A 19,896-nucleotide genomic window follows, 5' to 3' on the forward strand; every position below is an offset into this window, starting at 1 on the left:
GTGATTGAAAACCAGATGAATTGTGGATGACATCATGGATATCATCCATGAAGGAAGTAAAAGGTTTTTAAAAAGATAGAGCAAAAATAAAAGACCAAAATTAATGTCAGAAGAAACTCTGAGAAATACACTCAAATGTAGAAAGTCTAAAACAAAAGAAATAATCTATAAAGGAGATGAACAGAAAATTTCAAAGAGATGCTCAGAAAGACATTGTTGTTATGTACTGTGGAGTCCCTTGTGACTCATAGCAACTCTACCTACACCAGCTCTGAACCCTGCTCTATCCTCAGCCAACCTTGTTGTATACCTTATTGTCTCTGACACTTATCCTAGTCACTCAGTCAATCCATCTCATTCTGTGTCTTCCTCTCTTGTGCTGTCCCTCCACCCTCCTGAGATAGATGTCCCTATCAAAGGACTGGTCTTTCCTTACAACATGATCAAAGTTTATCTGATGGACCTTTAGAATCCTTGCCTCCAAAGAGCAGCCTGGTTTCACCCTCTCTACAAAGAACCCGTTTGTTCTCCTAGTAGTCCATGGTGTATTCAATACTCTTCTCCAGCACCAAAGCTCAAAAGCATCAATTCTTCTATCATTCCTAGTCATTACCCAGCTTTCTGATTCATAGCAAGTAATTGCCAAGATTATTGCCTGGATGAAGTACACCTTAGTCTCCAGACTGACATAGTTGTTCCTGAGTACTCTGGAGAGGTCCCTGACAAAAGACTTTCTCAATGTAATTAGTCTTTTGATTTTCTGGCTGCTGGTACCAAGAATATTGATTGTGGAGCCAAGAAAACTAAAGCTATTAACAATTTCAATCTCTTCACTATCTATCATTATACTGCCAATTGGCCCAGTGGTGAGAATCTTTGTTTTTTTTGATGTTGAACTTCAATCCGTATTGAAGGCTTTAGTCCTTGGCCTTCTGCAGCAAATGTCTCAGGCCCTCTTCAGTTTCAGCAAAGCAAAGTTGTGTCATCTGCATAACATAGGTTGTTGATGAGTCTACCTCCAATCCTAATGCCACACTCCTCTTCATACAGCTTCAGCCTCCAGGATGATCTGCGCAGTATACCGCTTGAAAAGATATGGAGATAGGGATGTATTCCTGGTGTACACCTTTCCTGATTTTGAACTGTGCAGTTTCCTTACTCTGACGACTGCCTCCTGGTCCAAGTATAGGTTTTACATAAGCATAAACAAATGTTTTAAGATTCCCATTTTTCTCAGCGCTACCCACATTTTGTTGTGATCCATATAGTCAAATGCATTTGAATAGTCTATGAAACACAGGCATTTCTCTGGTACTTTCTGCTTTCAGTCAAGTACCATCTAACATTAACATCTAACATTATCCCTAGTACCAACAGCCTCTTCTAAATCCAGCGTGCACATCTGCGAGTTCTGTGCTGATGTTCAGCTCCAGTCATTTTCTGATAACCTTCAGCAGAATCTTGCTTGCATGTGATATTGATATTGTTCAATAATTTCTATACTCTGTTAGGTAATCTTTCTTTGGAATGGGAACAAATACAGATCTCTGCAAGTTATTTGGCCAGGTGGTTGTCCTCTAGATTTCTTGGCACAACTTGATGAGCACATCTAGGGCAATGTCAAATATGCAGTGTTGAAATATGTCAATTGGTATGCCGTCAATTCCTGGGACCTTGTTTTTTGCCATTTCCTTCAGAGCAGCTTTTTTTTTTCCTCATCATTTCTCAAGCTGAAAGAACTGAAGAACAAATTCCAAGCCTTGAGTAGCAATACAGAAGGATGCTTTGGACAAAATATCTTGAATGATCTGGAAAGCATAAAAGAAGAATAGAGTAGGAAATACGCAAAGTCAATTTATTTTAAAAAATGGTTGATATTGAACAATTTTTGGAAGTAGCATATAATTAGGAGCCAGTCATCAAGAAGGAAAAAGTTCAGGCTGCACTGAAGATATAGGCAATGGATAAGTCCCCAGGAATTGATGTGATACCAATTTATGTGCTCACCAGTCTATTCCAAGAAATTTTGAAGCCAGCTGACTGACCAACGGACTAGAAGATATCCATATTTGTGTGTGTGTGTATATATATATGATGTAACAGAAGGTGGACATTATTGAACAAATTGTAAATATTACATGCAAGTAAAATCTTGCTGAAGATGAATGAAAAACAGCTAGAACAGCATATTGACAGAGAACTGCCAGAAATACAAGTTTGATTCTGACGAGCACCTTATACTGATAAAAATGCTTTGTGAAGTTTGTACCTTATATTTTACTTATTTATGAAACAATTCTGCGCATACACAGACCTTTAAAGAAGGCTTAAATATTTTAACAAGCAAGTAGTGAGTAGGAAAACTCTGTTGATATAGTCCATCAGGAATTGCCCTTTTAAACAAAATGAGAAATTTCTCCAGCTGTTAGACTTCATCAGTCACTTTGCGGAAGGAGGATGGGAAAGCTCCTCCTATTAATAGCCTTTTAAAAACCTGCTGGAGGATCAGTTATGAGTTGTTTCAGAGTCGAAGACAATGAATTATTATTAAATGATTAGGAAAGAAAAATCTTAATTGTTCTTTGCTGGGATCTTGTTTATTTTTTTTTTCTCATGTTGTATATACTCCTAAACTTGTTTTGATTGTAAGCTTTCTCATTTCCTACTTTACTTTCTCCTCTTTCAAAGGTAACAAAGAATTTTTCCCATGACACAGTTCAGATTAAGGACCAGCCACAAGCTGTTTATTACAAGGCTTGGGTATGTCCTATATACAAGTAAAAGACATTATTGCCCTTGAGTTGGGACCAACTCATAGTGGACACTCTATTGGGATTCGGAAGCTACAAATTATATAGAACATTGTCCGTTAAAAAGCTGGGCCTTTGAATTAGCCATGCAACTGCCTACAGACTAAACTACCAGACCTCTCTGCCTTCCGTAAGTTGTCCCACAATTCAACTAATACAGGCAGTCCCAGGGGTGTTCTTTTCTGATGACTTTTAACTTTATTAATATTTCCAGTAGACGCCTTAAGTGTGGCTGCCAAGAAAAGTCTCCAGATTACTGCTTTTCAAACTGCAGTTTCTTCAGCCTACCATCAAGAATGAGAAAATGAGAGATCAGAACTTTTCATGCAAGTGTGCAGCATATTTAAAGAGAAAATCCTTTGTAAAAGGAGTGATAACAAAGGTCAAAGGACACTAACCCATGACTCACTGATCAAAAGAGTTGAGGGAGGGGGAAAGGAGTTATAAAGAGATTTAAATGGTCAAGAGTTTTATGTTTATTCATAAGAGAACGCTCAGAATTCCAAAATAATGGCTCCTGTAAGAGAGATTATGATAATTAAGTATGCATGCAATTGGTTTTCCAAGATGGAATCTGTTGCAGAGACTTCTGGAACAACAGTTATTATGGGATGGTGTGCGTGTGCTGTGGAGCAAAGTCATCCAGCTCATTCCCTCTGTTTGATTGTTGTTATTGTTGTTAGGTGCCATTGAATCAGAAGGCTGAGCCTCCAAAGGGTTTTCAGAGGAAGCCAATTGCACAAGGGGAGACTATCCTCTTGTCTAATAGATAAGTTTATTCCTTGCTTGGGAAGGTCAGCTCATAGTCACTAGGGTTATTTCTATGCCAGCTCCAGGAACTGGAGCTTTTGTTTCAGAGAGTTTTTAAGGAAGTTAATCTATAGAGAATAATGTCTTGTGGTAAGGGACAGTTGGTTACCACCTGATTTTAATGGGTGGCAAAATTTACGGTAAGTATAAGATACCTTATAGCACTTGCTGCAGAAGATCAAGGACTGCAGCCTTCGATACATATTGAAGCTCAACATCAAGAAGACAAAGATTCTCACTACTGGGCCAATTGGCAGAATCAGTATGGATGGTGAAGAGATTGAGATAGTTAACAGTTTAAGTTCATGTGGCTCCACAGTCAACACTCTTGGTAACAGCAGCCAGGAAATCAGGAGATGAATTGCATTGGGAAAGTCAGCTGTGAGGGACCTCTCAAGAGTACTGAAGAGCAACAACATCAGGCTGAAGACTAAGGTGCTCCTGATCCGGGCTATAGTCTTCACAATTATGTGCTATACATCGGAGAATTGGACAGTGAATAGGGATGAAAGAAAGAGAATTGATGCCTTTGAGCTGTGGTTCTGGTGAAGATTATTCAATATACCATGGACTGCTAGGAGAACAAACAGGTTTGTCCTGGAGAGGATAAAGCCAGTGCTTCTTGGAGTAAAGGATTCTGAAGCTTTGTCTGACATACTTTGGTTATATTGCAAGGAGGGACCAGTCCTTGGAGAGGGACATCATGTTTGGGAGAGTAGAGGGATGGCGCAGGAGAGGAAGACCCTCAATGAGATGGATCAATTCTGTGATTGGAGTGGTGGGAATGAGTGTGTTTGAGATGGCTAGGCTGGCACAGGCTAGAGCAGTGTTTAGAGCTCTTGTACACAGGGTCACTATGAGTCGCAAGCGACTTGACAGCACATAACAACAACAACATATCTGCAGGGTCTGAGGGGTGAAGTCTCAAAGGGATCCCTAGGGCCCTATTTCACTATCATTTTCTGCAAGAACTTTCAAGTGCCATGTATGTGCAGAGGGAGAAAGAGTTAGTGCCCACAAAGATGAAACTTAGAGCATATGCCTGGTGATGACAAATTTATGAGGGCACAAGCCCTACTCACGTCTCCTGACTGCACAACATCTCTTCTAAGATTACTCTGCCTTTCCCTCCTAAAACTTTTAAACAGTCTTGTCCTCTGACCTAGCAGTTAACCTGACCTACAAATACTTCCTCTTTCTAAACTTCTCTCCTTACAGATAGTCTTTTTTATGACCCATCTCTTTTTTACTTGCTACAAATAAAAGTAAAATTTGCTCATACACACACCTTTCTAAGTAATTATTTACTAGGGGGGAAAAAAAGTCAAAATCTTTTGAGTCCAATTAGGAATGAGTGAGTACCACTGGCACTTTCTATTCATTGATTTTTTTTTTAAATACTATACACACTTTCAAACTTAGATTCACACAAAGCTAAAGAGGAATGAAAAATACACTGGATGATATCATCAAGGATCAAATAAATGTAAAAACATTCTGATCATTAAAATAAATATGAAAGTTGGACAAAGTAAAGAAGTTCAAAGAAGAATTAATACTTTTGAATGCAATGTTTCTGATGAATATTGGATATGGTATGGACTGCCAAAGGAGCAAAGAAATCTGTCTTTGCAAAAAATATGATGCATGAGTGTTTCACAGAAGCAAGGATGTTGGGATTTTATCTCAAATATTTTAGATATGCTATCAGGAAGGACCAGTCTCTGGAGAAGGAAATAAAGCTTAGGAAAGTAGATGATCAGCAAGGCAGAAGACTCTTCACGAAATGGATTGACATACTGACTGCAACAATGGCTTTAAACACAGCAAAGGCTGTAAGACTGGGACAGAAGGTGGCAGAATTTCATGCTGTTGTACATAGGGCTGCTCTTACCAGAGCCAACTCAATAGCACCTAATAACAGCATAAAAACAAATCTTGGAATTGGAGGGGGGAATCCAAACAAAACACACGTAGAAATATGCTAATTTATTCTTATGATGCTCACAAAAGTATAATCATATACATTTTAAAACGTATTTGAAGATGTTAGATTTAATATTCAGTGAAATCAAAATTACAAGTTAATTTTCATTTATTCTGTGTAGATTGGTAGTAATATAAAATTGATACAATTCAATGCTTCCTATGAAAATAAAGCATCATGTAAATACTGAGGATTGAAGGAAATAATATTTTATCTCATTAAATCTGAAATATGGATAAACATTTAGCATTATGGAGTGGAAATAGTTCACTGTCTTTTAGAATCAATATTTATAATGTGTTATGTGGAGTGATAAAATGAAGTGCATATTATATGAATTTCAAAATATGTTCTGGTCTGCCATTGAATTAGAGAGACACAGTCCATAGAAAATGGTGCTACTAATTCAAAGGCAGTATACTTCTCTGGTGGTTTGAATCTGTCAGTAGCTCTGAGGGTGAACGATGGACAATCTCTTCCTGGGCGATTTATAGCCCCAGAAACTCTGTGAAGAGTCAAGCATGAGTCAGTGTCAACTTCACAATGAAAATATCTAGTGTAAGAACTACTAGAACAAACATTCAGGGCCCTAACCATCAAGAAGTTCACTGCCCTAATGAGTATAGTTTGGACAATGGGAGAATTAATGCATACTTATAAAATAGGAAGTAATACAGACATTTAAAAGACTTTCAGCTGTATTTATATTATCTGCGAAGTAGGTAGGTTCCATGGATTTATATTATCTGTGAAGTAAGACGGTCTAAAATCAGAAGGACTTTGTATGAGTGAAAAGAGCAACTTAAAAATGAGACCTTACTTCACTTCAACTCTTAACATGAACCTGAAATCATTGCTGTATTTTAAAATGACTTTTCTGACAATAGCTTCTCTAACCTTTGGGCTGACCTAGACGTATATCCTGAAGTAAACATCATTCTTCTCTGCAGTCAGATAGACATAGCATGCCATAAGTTATTTCCCCAGGGTCTCTCCGTTCAACAAAAAACCTACACCCAAAAGGTCTTGACATAAAATATTATCCATATATCTTCTATCCAGTGGATTTCCAGAAGCAAACGTACTTGAAAAAGAATCTTTTCCAGAAAAATCACTGACTATAATTATCGTATAAATAACTAAAGCACATAGTTGCTGTTGTTGTTACATTCCATGGAGTCAAGTAGGACTCTTAGTGACCCTACGAACCAAAGATAAGAACACTGTTCTATCCTGTGTCGTCCTAGCAATTCCTGACACCCAGAGCCCATCAATCCACCTATCTGATGGTCTTCCTCTCCTTAGCCAGCCCTTCACCCTTCCCAGCATCATGTCTCTTTCCAAGGAATAGTTCCTCCTAGCAATGCGCCCAATGTATGTGAGGCAAAGCTTCATCATTCTTGCCTCCAAAGAGCACTTTGACTGCACTCTCTCCAAGGCATATATGTTTGTTCTTTTGGCCGTCCATGGGATGTTCAGTGCTCTTCTCCAACACCACAGTTCAAAGGTGTAAATTCTTTTCTATCAGCCTTATTTATTTTCCAGCTTTCAGATGCATAGCAAGTGACTGGAAAGACCATGGCCTGAATCAGATGAACCTTAATCAAACTGACATCATTTCTCCTCAATAATTTGGAGAGGTTCCTAACTGCAAATTTTCCCAATGCAATGTGTCTTCTTATTTCCGGACTGAAGAAATAAGGGTGTTAATTGTGGATCCAAGTAAGATGAAGTTGTTAACAGTTTCAATCTCTTCTTCATTCATCATGATGTTGCCTATTGGTCCAGTGGTAAGAATCTTTATTTTCTTGACATTGACACACAATCCATACCAAAGGCTGCATTCCTTGATCTTCTGCAGCAAGTTATTCAAGTCCTCCTTACTTTCAGCAAGCAAAGTTGTATAATTTGTAGAACACAGGTTATTGCTGAGTTTCCCTCCATTTCTGATGCCACACTCCTCTTCATAGAGTCCAACTTCTCAAATAATTTGCTCAGCATACATATTGAGAGAATACAAGCCTGAAATACTCCTTTCTCAATTTTAAACCATGCAGTGTTCCCCTGCTCTGTTCACACAACAGCCTCCTGGTCCTGCTATAGATTCTGCATGAGCACCAACTAAGTGCTTTGGGACTCCCATTCTTCTCAATGTCAGCCACGACTTGTTATGATCCATATAGTCAAATGGTTTGTATATTCAATAAAGCATAAAAAGGCATTCTTCTGATATTCTTTACCGTCAGCCAAGATCCATTTGACATTAGCAATGATATCCCCAGTGCCACTGCCTCTTCTAAAGCTTGCTTGAACTTCTGGAAGTTCTCTATCTATGTACTATTCTAGCTGTTCTTAAATGATCTTCAGCCTAGACAATGAATAAGGATAACAGAAAAAGAATTGACACCTTTGAGCTGTGGTGTTGGAGAAGAGCACTGAACATCCTGTAGACAACCCAAAGAACAAACAAATATGTCTTGAGAATGTGCAGCTGGAGTGCTCTTTGGAGGCAAAAATGATGAGGCTTCACCGCATGTACCTTGGGCACATTGCTAAGAAGGGCTATTGCTTGGAGAAGGACATGATGGTGGGAAGGGTGGATGATCAGTGAAGGAGAGGAAGACCCTCAACCAGGTGGATTAACACAGTGACTGCTGCAATGGGCTCTCGTGTGTCAGAAAGTGTGAGGACAGTTCAGGACAGGACTAGGTTCAGATCTTTTGTTCATAGGTTGCTATCAGTTGTACTTGACTCGACAGCATGTAACAACAACTTTTGTCAAGTGGTCAGGTAGGTCTAGTCATTGGTAAAGGACATCATGCTGGGAAAGGTAGAAGATTAGAAAAATGGAGAACGACCTTGAGCAAAATGGATTGACATGATAACAGTAACAATGGACTTAAGCATATCACAAATAATGAGGACGGTACAGAATAGGGCAAGGTTCCTATCTGTTACTCACTGGGTTCCTATGAATCATAGGTCACTCTATGGTGCACTCAACAACTGCCACAATGGCACCCTTGCAAGTAGTTACCCTTCACTAATGATGTAATTCCACACACATGGGACCCACCAGTCCCCACTGAGTCCTTCTTGTCCTATATCTCACCCTCCACTCTCCTGGCTGTTGTTCAATCATCATCGTTGTGCAGTTGAACTCCCACTCTGACTTGAAGTCTGTTGGCCTCTTTCTCATCTGGCCGAGTGGCCACTTCACTCTGTGAATGTGAATGCTTTCCTGGTCCAGACCATCTGTGGACTTCTCACATATCTCTCCATTTTACTTTTACAGTGTATGAGTCCTCGCTCTAGGGCAATGATGTAAAAAAGTTGGAAAAGAAGTTGCATATGATCTCATTTTATTAAAAAATAGAAAAGGAAGAGAAAGGATAACCCACACATTTATGAATATGTATGTGATCATTTGCTTAGAGAAAATACACACACACACACACATAAGGTTAGTATTTAAGAGACTAGAATAGGAAGACATTACTGATTCACTTACCCTTAATTTTATACAAAATGACAGTGCTTTGAGGCTATGCTCTTACTTTTAGGAACAATAAAACCCGTTGCTGTCAAATCAGTTCTACACACAGAGACTCTCCCTTAGGTTTCCAAGACTTTAAGCCTTTATGGGAGGAGACGGCCCATATCCTGCCCATGGAGATGGTAGAAGGCTGATGGATTTGAACCACCATCCTTTTGGTTAGCAGCACAACACATTATAAACCATGCTTCTACAACTTCTTAGGAAAAATAAAAATGGACAACACTGCTATTCATATTGTATTACACTTTGATTGGCCTATATGCTTATTCTGAGAAACATAATAAAGAGACAGGTAAATTGATGTATCATTAAATGCTAGCTGTGAAAGGTCTAGAAACCATGGCGTAATTGTTTAACTAAAACCCTAGAGTATATAAATATCCATGTGGTATTTTCCTTCAAATATTTAAAACTGGTGTCATGTGGGCAAAGTAATATATACTTCTTCAGGCAGGGATGACTTAGTCCCTAGATTCTGGGAATGCTTCCTATAAAGAATGGAATGACTAGTGCAGCTCTTTTTGAGAACTGCTTCAGCAGGAAGCCACCTGTCTCATGAAATTCACCTTTCTGTGATAAATCACAAGCCAATCAGTAGCTGTTGAGTCAACCCAATTCATGGTGTTATTAAAAAATACAATATTTTCATTATTGATGAAATGAATCGACCAATCAGTCTCTTCAGGATTGATTAGGAAATGCATGTCACTAAGAGTCAAACAGGCGAACATGTCTCTGTATATTGTTGTTTTAAGTGCCATCGAGTCAAGCACAACTCAGTGGTCATATGAACAACAGGTCTGTACCCTGCTCTAAATTGTGCCATTCTCATCATCTTTGCCACACTAAACTTCATTGTTACAGTCACTGTGTCAGCCCAGCTCATTGAAGATCTTCCCCTCCTTCACCGACCCTCAAGTTTTCAAAGAATCATGTCTTTTCCAATTACTGTCCTCTCCTAACAACATGCTTGAAGTATGTGAGATCAAATTCCACCACCCTTCTCTCGAAGGAGCATCCTGGCTGCACGCTGACATATTTGCTTCTTCTCTTGGTAGTCCAAGGGATATTCAGAGCTCTTCTCCAGCACCACATAGGCTCTGCTAAAGGCTAAGTTGATACAATTCATATAGGATTCTAATAAAATTTAAAAAAAAATACAAGTACTCAAGTATACACTAAGTGAAAAATGCAGTTCAAGATGAAACAGGGCCATGAGGCTCATCAAAACAAAGGTAACAGGGATGCTCCTTCCCACTTAATTGCTTATCTTCAATCCACAGGATGAGACACGGCAGCTTACCTCAAGTCCTACTGACTCCGAAGTCAGAGTTCCAGATGTTCTTTCTGTCAAATACTTGTCCTTTAAGTAGGTGGAATTGTGACAAACACTAGGAATAAAGCAAAATAAAAATAAGGAAAATGGGAAAATTTAGAAATTAAATGTGGAGGCAATTTTCAAAGATGAAGCCAGGTTTTCTCAGATTCTTAGCAAAGGCAACCCCAGTTCTTGGAGATGTCCTGTGTGTCAGAGTAAAATTGTGCTCCATGGGATTTTCATTGTTGGCCTTTTTGCAATAAATGACCAGACTTTTCTTTTGAAGTACTTCTGGATGGGCTTGAACCACCAACCTTTTAGTTAGCATTCAAATGCTTTAACCATTTATAGTTTGCACCATCTTTCTTATTCAGACTGTATTAGAGTTTGATTGGGACTCTTCTTTCTAAAAACAACCCTTCTAAACTTATTAACTAGTCAGCATTGAGGGCAGTTTCCTACCACAGATTCTCCTGTTGCAATAACCATCCCTCAGTTTCCATTACAATTATTTGTGATTCACACTATTTTTAATTTTGTTACCAGAAAAATAAAGGCTTCATTTACATTAACAGACATGAAGGTGTCATGCAGAATTTACTTAAGTTAAATCAGATGTGAGCTAGTAACAAGTTAATAAATAAATAATTAAAAAAGAATAGAAATAACAGGTTAATAAATAAATCTTCTGAATTGACACCCATTGTCACAAAGGGAAAATGGCCAGAAAAACAAAACAGTATATATTTACAATGTTGGATCAGGAGCAAGAGTTTACAGAATTAACATTTGGCTGAAGAACATCAAGGTAGCTAAAAGTAAACCTCCGGCAACAATAGGGCCACAAGATTTAAGTAGGACTACATGGTTAATCCATGCTATGTGCCATTCAGTTTATTACAGGGTAGTTGGTTCAAGATTGATGAGAAAATAGGCTTTGCTGGTAACTTACCTTGTGATCTAGTCATAAAGAGTTGCATAACTAACCCAAAAGTTGTGTCTCTCATGACTCGAATCCACCTGGGGCTTCTCTAGAGATAGGTGGTCAATCTCCCCCCATGTGATTTACAGTCTCCGAAACCCAATGAAGGGCCAGCTTATGAGACTATTCCAGCAATGACTTGAGGAAGCACTTGGCAAAAAAGTGAATTATAAAGTTAACAAACAAAAGAATAATACATTTCCATGAACGTCCTATACTACATACTACCATCAAAAATAAATTAAGGAAACATTCAATCAAGTTATTAAACATTACTAAGTGTAGACTTTGGGAGTCCTTTTAGCTTTAGCAGATTTTCCTTCCTCCTCCTTATAATTTTCTTCTTCCTCTTAGCTGTAGCAGATTTTCCTTCCTCCTCCTTATAATTTTCTTCTTCCTCCTTCTTTTCCTTTTCTGCTTAAGTAGATTTCCGTCTTATATGAATCTCATGACCTCATTAGACTGCCTTATATTATTTAAACCGTGTATTCCGAGATGACTCTCTTTTTAAACTTCTTGTATTTTCAGTCTGAAATAGTTTTGTACCCATAATAAGTCACAAAAATGCTTGAGAGTTTCCCTGGGTACTCTTTACCATCCTCCACTTACAACACTTTACATAACTATAGTGCATTAGCCAACCAAGAAAATTCTTCCCCTTGAGGTTTAATGTTGTTTTGCATGGGAGTTTAAAATCAGAGGCACTTGTGTATAATCAGAAAAGTCAGAAAACAGTCTTAGCTCCATTTAAAAATCTTGATATGACTGTGGAATGCTTGTGGATTAAAAAACAAAACAAAACAAAACCCCCCCAAACCAACCAACAAACAAAGAAACCAAACCTGCCTTTTCTAACAGTAGTTCTTCTAACTTTGTTATTTATCCTAAAGAAAAAATTCTTTTGTTCTGAGGTCTCGCCGTGTAGGATACTACAATTTATTTAGAAATAGTCTTTTTCACTATAAGCAAACAGATGCAAGAGGACATAGCTTGTGCCTAAAATTTCTGAGTGCAGAGCATTATCAGTAAATACATGATTGAGGTTGTTGTTGTTAGAAGTTGTCAAGTATGACTTGTGATGACCCTATGAAGAGTGGATTTGAACCCCCACCTATTCTGTGCCATCTTCACACTTCCTGACACACTAGATCCCATTGTGACCATCACTGTGTTCATAGGGTTTTCAGAGGCATGTTAATTTAAGAAGTGGATTGCCAATCCTTCTTCCTAGTCTGTTTCATTCTGGGAGTTTTACTAAAACCTGTCCACCAGGGGTAACCCTTATGGAATTTAACACACCATTGGCACAGCTAATCAGTATCACAGCAATCCACAAGTAATCTCAGTACAGCATACTGACAGACAAGCAGTGTACCATTTAGAACAATGTTCTCCTCAAAAACAACAAACTTCCAATTTAGTTTGTATCTCTAATAGCAACTTTGAAGCAGGAGTGGCATCCACTTCTTGAACAAGAAGCTTCTGGGAGCTCTACGAACTTTGATAAATGGTGATACTTATAGAAAGGCTTCAGGTCTTTTGTTCACAGGGTCACCAATTTCAACTAGGAGTCATCCTACAATCAACATAGAAGGCCTAAGGGCCCAAACACCATTTTTTTTAATGGAGGAGGGAATTTTATTAATAGGTTAACAAAAAAAATCTTCTGTCCTATTACTGCCCTGGGACCACCAGTAATAAATGGAATGGCAGAAACCTGTAATCAAATCACATTAACTACTTATGGCTTATAGGCCTCTTGCTGTCCAATTCTCACTTCTTGATAGCCTGCTTTTAACTCTCATGATGGGCTTTAGACCTAATAGGAAGGTTGCAATCTTCATTCTTGCTCGAAAAGAATGTGTCTTTTTTGTATTGTCTGGCGGAATGACTGTTTTCACTCCACAACAATAAGTGTATTCCTGGTCTAAACCATCTCCATTGTTTAGGAATTTTTTTTAATTAAGTGAAAGGTGAAAGTTCATGAATCACATTTTTTAAAAATATCATTAATAGGCATTAATTATCATTGGTGGTTGCAATTAACTTTTTGCAATGTTTAAGCAAACTCTTATTGTATACCTTCGCTCATCTTCCCTGAGCTCTTTTGCATTCATTTAAAGCAGATTCTGCATTGTTGATCAACAACATTTGTTTGCTGAAATCTTGTTGATTCGGATTCATAGCGAGAGCATGTGTGCACATTAAAACTTCTTAGGATCTTAAAGGATATGGTCTTTTGGTATCAGATTGCCTAGTCTTTGTTGAAGGGTCTGTGAATTCAAACCACTGCTATTTTCACTGGTAATTGAATAATTAGAATCATTTGTGTCATCCACACTCCACCAGGTGTAGAGTTTTAAAAGTTTGTGATGTTGTTGTTGTTGTGTACCGTCAAGTTGGATCCAACACATAGCTGACCCTCTGGTGGGTTTTCAGAGGGGAAGAGATTGTCTATCCTTCTCCCACAAAGCAGCTGGTGGCCTCGAACCATGTGCCTTCAGGCCTGCAGGGCAGCTTCTTGCCACTAGGCCACAAGAGTTCAAGTTTATAATAGAGCATTGATATACAGATAGGCAATGAGAGTGTGGTGATTAATTTTATGGATCATCTTGTCTCGGGTTCTGATTCTCAGTGGTTTGGCACCATATTGAACTGGTGGTTAATGTTATATAATCCTATGTCATATAATTAGTCCTCTTCCCTGAATGTGACCAATTACATGAAAGGAGAGTTTCCTCAGGATGTATTCTGCCTATTTTGAATGCAAATTATTCTGTCTACTGAGCTGTCCATGTCCTTTTGCTCTTGCTCTCTATTCATTGCCTGGCCAATGGATTTTCTTGTTATGTAACTTTGAGTCCAAACCCATTCATAGCTGACCCTCAAATCCATTTTCAGCAACAGCAAATTACATAGGAGGACAATGTCCATTTTTCACCTGTGGAGTAGCTTGTGAATTCAAACTGTTTGCCTTTAGACTTTACCATTAGGCCATATGAGCTCCGTAAGGATGGTGGAACTTAAACCAACATAAGTCTCTAGCCTATCACGTGATTTACAGAGTCTGGATTTGCAAGTCTCACAATCACTTGATCAATCACTTGGATCAATCCTTTGAAATAACTCCCTTTGTCCTTTCTCTGATTATATATCAAAGTAAAAAAGTCCAGGTCGCTGCTGTGGAGTAGAACCCCATGAGTAGCTCACCCTGCAGTGTGTTTTCAGTCTATACATCACACAGAAGGAAAGTGCCCATCTTTTCCCATAGAGCAGCTGATAGATGCAAATCTCCAGAAAGGTGCCACCTTTGGTACAATACCCTCTAGACTGTGCTCACACTCCCACTCACTCCTATCAGAGGTACTTGTGTAGGAAGAAACAGATTAGTCTGAACTATAGAGCCTTAACCTCATTTTAAAATCTTAAAATGGTTTTGAACCTAATTTAACACAAATGTTGTTCTTTTTAAGTGGCGTTGAGTGATAGACAACTCATAACAACCCTATGAACTAAAGACATGGACACTTGTATAACTTTCATCCTCTCTCCAAGTTCATAGAGTTTTTGGAAGCAAGCTATTTTGGAAGTAGATGCCACTCCTGCTTCCAAGTTTGTTTTAATTAGGGAGCTCCACCAAACACTGTCCATCATGGGTGACCGTTCTCGCATTTGACACAAATACATAGGTAAATATGTAAACGTCTTAAGACTCTCTTCCCAACTCTAACGTCCTGATAATCGCTAGCCTATTCCCTCTCTCTATCACTATGCTTTTGTCATTTTTGAGAATGTTATATTATGGAGAACATTATGTAATATTTTAAATATTTTGTGCTGCATCATTATTTTTAAAATATACACTCCAGTAAGTAAAATGTTACCTTATTTTGGTTTTCATTTACATTTCCCTAATTTGCTACTCAAAACTCAAACTCATTACCATCAAGTCAAAACCAACTCATAGCTGACTCTTTCACCAAATTTCCAGGCTATAAATCACATGGGAGATTGTGACTTCGTGGGAGGGAATTGCGAGGGCACCTGTAGCCACCTGTTGCTCAACCAGGGATATGCAGGCCTTCTCCTCCTGAGCAATTTACTGCCTCTGGAAATACTCTGGAGGTTGGGGGTCAACTATGGGTTGGTTGCAACTTGACAGTTCACAACAACAGTGCTGAACATTTTTAATGCAATTGTTTTCTTTAGTAAAATGTCTGTTCCTGTGTGTTTTCCTATTTTCAAGCATCAATATTTGTTTTCTTCTCGTTGAATCCTCCACTTTTAAAAGACACGGGAAAATTAAAAAAAAAAAACGACAAAATGAACTCTCCTATGTGAATAAACAGAATATTCCTGTGTTTAGTTACATATTATTCAAATATTTTTATCAACTACTATAGCCAAAGATGAAGAAATTGAGGCCTTTTATCAATTTTACAATCTGAAACTGGTTGAAAATGAAACTAAGATGAATTAATAATTGAAAACCAGAGCAGCAAAGTTAGAAACAAAGGAGTACTGGTATTTGGTGATGACAGAAAGGAGGTTGGAAAGCAAAAGATAGAGCATTTTACAATCAATTATTTATTCAGTGAAAATACCCTTTTTTATTAGTAAAGAGATGCGTTACTCAATAGTAACAAAGTGGTAAAGTATTATGATTTAAAACTTATATGATAATGTAAATTTAAAACTTATATGATAACATAATCTAAAAATACATGAGACAAAGTTCAAATAATGACAAGAAAGCATATAACAAGTCCAAATTAATAGCAGGTTTTAATATTGCTTCCTTAATAAATGATAATTCACTATTTAAACAATTAGAGTATAAATAATTTAAACAAAATAGTTGTCAAAATGAACGAACACACATTGGGCTCAGTAACCGTAAACTTTATAAATGCATTTACAGTGCATTAGGCTGTGAACTAAAGAAAATCCTCACGCATTTCAAAAGTTACTTAGCAAATGCATTGTTGTTATAAAATCATTGTAATTGTGATAACTTCTGACTATACGGAGACCTCACCTGAAGGACTATACAGAAACCAGATTGGCTCCATCTGAAAAGAGTCAGTGGAGAAGCTTAGTATCAGCAGTCAAAACAAAACCAAGACCAAGGGCTGATCGTGGAACACAGCATTGATTACTCAATTACACAAGGTTAAACTGAAGCTCAAGAAAATGAAAACAAGTCGTCATGAACGAAAATAGGATGTTCTTCCCATGCCACCTGAATTTAAAAACCATCTCAAGAGCATATTTGATGCATTAAATATTAATGACTGAAGAACAGATGAGTTAATGTTAATATTTTAGGAACCTAGGATTTGGTTCTTGATCTTCCACAGCAAATATTTAAAGTTCACTTTCTGCAAGCAAGGTCATGTCTCCAGCATAACACAAGTTTTGATGAATGTTCTTCCAATCCTAATACCACCTTCTTCTTCCAAAAGTCCGGGTTCATGAATTATTTTCTGAACATATGGATTGTATAGATACAGAGAAAGGACTCATTACTAACACACACCCTTTCTGGTTTTAAATCATGCAGTGATTGCTCCATTTGGCCTACAGAGTCTTTATATAAATACATAATTCCCATGAGCACAATGAAGTGTCCTGGGATTCCCATTCTTCTCAATGTTAGCCATAATTTATGATGGTCCACAAAGACCAATGCCTTTGCATAGTCAATAAAACACAAATAGACATTCTTCTGATAGTCTCTACTTTCAGCCAGGATTCACCAGACATCTACATTGATATTCCTGATTCTATGGCCTCTTCTAAACCTCTCAAACTTCTGGCAATCCTTGTCAACATATTGTTCTAGCCATTCTTGGATGATCTTCGGCAGTATTTTTGCTTGCTTGTGAAATGCTTGCTGCAGAAGATCCTTCTGTATGGATTATATCTCAACATCAAGAAAGCAAAGGTTGCACCACAAAAAGATAAAGGTAAACAACTCAATTGAAAAATGGGCACAGTATATGAACAGAAATGTCACCAAAGAAGACATTCAGATGGCCAAAAAGCACATGAAGAAATGTTCAAAATCCCTAGCTCAAATCAAAACAACTGAGATATCATCTCACCCCAGTAAGAACAGCAAAATATAACAGAACAGCAAACAACAAATGCTGGCGAGGTTGTAGAAAAACTGGAACTCTTATTCACTGTTGGTGGGAGTATAAAATGGTGCAACCGCTGTGGAAGGTAGTATGACACTTTCTCAAAAAGTTGGAAATAGAATACCATTTGACCCAGTAATTCCACTACTGGGAATATACTCCAAAGAACCCAAAACTGCCACCCAAGCAGATATATGCACACCCATGTTTATCACAGCTTTGTTCACAATAGCAAAGAGTTGGAAACAACCCAAGTGCCCATCAACAAACAAATGGATAGATGGAGAAACTGTGGCACATTCATGCGATGGAATACTATGCTGCTTTGAAAAACAAAGAACTCATGAAATATTATACAAAATGAGTGACCCTGGAGGACATTATGCTGGGTGAAATATCTCAGTCAAAAAAGGACAAATATTGCATAGTGCTACTGTTGTAAAACAGGACTGAGGTTTGGGGTAGACGGAGAAAGATGGGATAAATTATATATACTGCATTGAGACAGATGAGGGAGAGAACTATTTAAAAGGGATCCATGATTAGGTGTTATTTTCATGACAGGAGTCCAGAACGAAGACTGCATAGTGGAGTGGACTTGGGGAGAGATTGTATAACAATGAAAGAATTTTTCTTTTTCTTTTCAAAGAGAAGAGTGAACTCAGGGGGGAGGAGAGGACAGGGAGAAAAGTGTAACAATGAATGAATGGAAATCCAAAGTCTCTGTAAACTTTCATTAAAATGAACAATAAAAAAAGATAAATAAAACAAAAAAAAATGTCTTCACCACACGGCCAACAGTCAACATCATGGTATACAGAGAAAGACTTGAAACTGTCAGTGATTTCATCTTGCTTGGATTAATAAGCAATGCCTTGGTTCCAGCAGTTAGGAAATCAGGAGATGTATTGTACTGGGCAAGTCCACTATCAGAGAAACTTCTCCAAAATGCTGAGGAGCAATGATGACAGTTTGAAACTAAAGTGTACCTGATTCATTCAAGCCATGGTCATCTCAGTCAGCTGCTATACATCTGGGAGGTGCACAATGACTAACGATGACAGCAGAAGAATTGACGCCTTTAAAGTGCTGTGCTAGAAAATAATGGATTCCTCATGGACTGCCAAAAGAACAGATATGTCTTGGAGAAAGTACATCCAGAGTTCTCCTTAGCGGCAAAGATGAGGAAGCTTTCTCTCTCCTATTTTGGACATGTTGCTTGGAAAGATGGAGGGTCAGTAAAGGAGGGGAAGAATTCCAATGAGATGGACTGAGAAGTGATGGCCATAGTGGATTCAAGTACGTAGATGATGATGAGGACAGCACAGGATAAGACAGGGTTTAGGTCTGCTGTTCATAGGACTGTTATGAGTTGTACCCGACAACGCCAAACAACAACAGGATCTCATTATTATCAATGGCATTTTCATTTGACTGTGGGTCGCATAACTCTTTCTTTGCACATTTAGTAATTTAATAATTTTGTATTGTGTGGTAGATATTATTGTATGGCTCTAGAGGGTCTGTATAATTTCATATTACTTGTTGTGTTGTTTTTATGTGCCGTTGAGTCACATGTGACTCATAGTGAACTTATGTACAACAGCTCTGAACTCTGCTCTAACCTGATCCAATTGTATTGTCTCTGACACACCTACCCCCCATTACCCCAGTCACTGAGTCAATCCATCTCATCCAGTATCTTCCTCTCTTGTGCTGTCCTTCTGCTTCCATGCATGATATTCCTTTCCATGAACTGGTCCCTCCTGGCAACATGCCCAAAGTTTGTCAGATGGAGCGTCAGAATCCTTGCCTCCAAGGAGCTGCCTGGTTTTACCCTCTTTAGGACAGACCTGTTTGATCTCTTTAATAGTCCAAAGTATGTTGAATACTCTTCCCCAACACCACAACTCAAAAAAAATAGATTCTTCTGCTGTCATCCTTAGTCATTGTCCAGCTCTCTTATGTATATAGTAATTGTGAAACCCATGGCTTGGATCAGGCACACCTTAGTCTCTAGACTGACACTGTTGTTTTTCAGTACTCTAGAGAGATCCTTGACAACAGAGTTTTCCCAGTGTAATTCATCTTTTGATTTCCAGGTTTCTGGCACCAAGAGTGTTGATTGTGAAACCAAGCAAGTTAAAGCTGCTAACAATCTCAATCTCTTCTCCATCATTCATGATGCTGCCAATTGCCCAGATGATAAACATTTTTGTTTTCTTGATTTTGAGCTTTAATCCATATTAAAGACTAATTTTTGACCTTCTGTAACAAATACTTCAGG

The sequence above is a fragment of the Elephantulus edwardii genome, unplaced genomic scaffold, assembly GCF_000299155.1.
Source record: "Elephantulus edwardii isolate Elephantulus edwardi_28Jun2011 unplaced genomic scaffold, EleEdw1.0 scaffold00004, whole genome shotgun sequence".
NCBI lineage: Eukaryota > Metazoa > Chordata > Mammalia > Macroscelidea > Macroscelididae > Elephantulus > Elephantulus edwardii.